This window comes from Choloepus didactylus, chromosome 4 (genome assembly GCF_015220235.1).
Source record: "Choloepus didactylus isolate mChoDid1 chromosome 4, mChoDid1.pri, whole genome shotgun sequence".
Taxonomy (NCBI): Eukaryota; Metazoa; Chordata; class Mammalia; order Pilosa; family Megalonychidae; genus Choloepus; species Choloepus didactylus.
The window spans coordinates 51,154,300-51,156,207 of record NC_051310.1 but is presented as its reverse complement, the minus strand read 5'-3'; the positions used below and the strand labels follow the sequence as shown (position 1 = coordinate 51,156,207).

General features: G+C 47.2%; 1 pseudogene; it reads right to left on the bottom strand.

Moving 5' to 3' along the window:
- Nucleotides 1–1,122: 1,122 nt before the first annotated feature.
- On the bottom strand, nucleotides 1,123–1,700 carry LOC119533202 (annotated as a pseudogene).
- Nucleotides 1,701–1,908: the final 208 nt, after the last annotated feature.

Below are 1,908 nucleotides of genomic sequence, written 5' to 3'. Positions count from 1 at the left end.
GGCCAGGTGTGGCTCTACCGGCTGCCAGGTCCCGGTCCTCCAGGGTCCAGGAGGCTCAGCCCTCGGCAGTGCCGGAACCACAGCAAACACAGAGGAAAGCCACGGGCACAGGTTCAGGAGGCACCAGACGCTGTGGGGCCGTCCTCAGCGCTCTCTCCCGTCCCCAGGACGGCGAGGCAGCGAGAGTGCGGCCCGGGGTGAACAGCTCCCAGGCGCGGCCCACTGGTTTGCAGGCCACGTCAGCAGCAGGACGGCCAAGCTCCCCCGCTGGCCTGGGGCGCCGGCCGGCTTCCTCTGGGCAGCCTGAGAGAAAGGGCTTCCCGTGTTTTACCATTCAGGCTCCAAAAGTTTCTTGCCACACATGGACCTGCAAGTAAGAACTCAGATTTTTAGAAGCTAGATACTTGTTGCATTTGGACAGAATGGATAATTTGTCTTTCATATTTTCTTTGTATTTCTTTTCAATAGTTGCTTGACCCAACATCTTTCTGTCTGCTCTACACAATGAAAATACAAACTAAATGAGAATAGAAAAAAAATAATTAAAGCATTAAATTGTACAAATTACAAGTCTGTTCCAAAATATACTTACATTAAATAAAATACGCATTTCACTTAGACAGATACAGTAAATGACTCTAAGCATTCTGGCAAGCTTCGGGACATCTAGGTAGGGCTAACATTTCTGGAAGAAGCTAAGAGAATTTGCATCCGATCCCCATGTGTAGCGAGTTTCTTACAGCCAATCTGCAGTTACACTGAACACATCATTAGCATTACTTGTGTGGGAAATGGCCTTGCTTGAGAAAAGGGTGAGCAAGCTCTAGCCTCAATTCTGAGTTCACTAAAACTTTTCAAGAATGTCGTCAACAGCCTATACAGTACAGTTTCGAAAAAGTAATCATGTCAAGGTAAGCAGACAATGCTCTAGAACCCAAAAAACATTATCCGGCCGTATTTAAGTTGAATTCCCCATTGCACATGGGCAGTTAGGCAGCGTTTCGTCCTCAGGACAACGTCGTGCAAATCCGGGGGGATTAAGGAGGGACGTGGGGTCGGGCAGAGGAGGGTCAACCTTGTCGTTTTGAATTAGAGAGACACATCTATAGCACGCAACCCGTAATCCTGTGCTCTTTTCCTCGTATCATCTGGCATAACGTTTAATGTAGTCTTCAACTTTATTCCGGAAGTCCTCCTTGTCCCGCAAATGATGTTCTGCAGCTTCAATATTCAGTGGATCATCAAAATTCAAAAGATCAGTAAATAAAGAATTTAATCCTCAAACCACATCCTTCAGCATCCGCGTGGAAGCCCAGCCGGTGCCGTGGATCGAGTGTTCGCGCAGTAAACTTAGACGTCTCTTCCCCGTCTCTGTGATATTGGGGTGCCAGACTCTGGTCAAGCACTTTGCTTTGGGAGGCTGCATGTTGTATGCATCAGGAACTTCGGTGCAAACTGAAATTTTCCATCCTGGTAGTAACCCTCATCTGGGGTTACCGTTAGCTGAAAGCAATGAAGCTTGTTTGGATCAGGAAAATGCTCTTTACATGTACAAGGTAAATTAGCTCAAGTTCTGCAACATATTTCACGAGGAGCTTGTCTCTCACAGAAACCCTCCGCGTGGAGTCTGAAGCCCCGGCTGCTGTTCCAGACCCTCTAAGATCACCATCCCGGTTCAATTTGCTTGCCAGAGTTAGCATTCCTGCTCCTTTACCCTGGGCCTCGGAGATAGGTGAGGCGGGCCCAGCCCGCGTCGCGGCTGCCTGTTGGTTTATTTTTAACAACTCCATTGAGATTTAATTCACATACCGTAAATTTGCCCATGTAAAGTGTGCACTTCAGAGATTTTAGTATATTCAGAGATACGTGAAGTCATCACCACAGTAAATTTTAGAATTTTTTCATTAT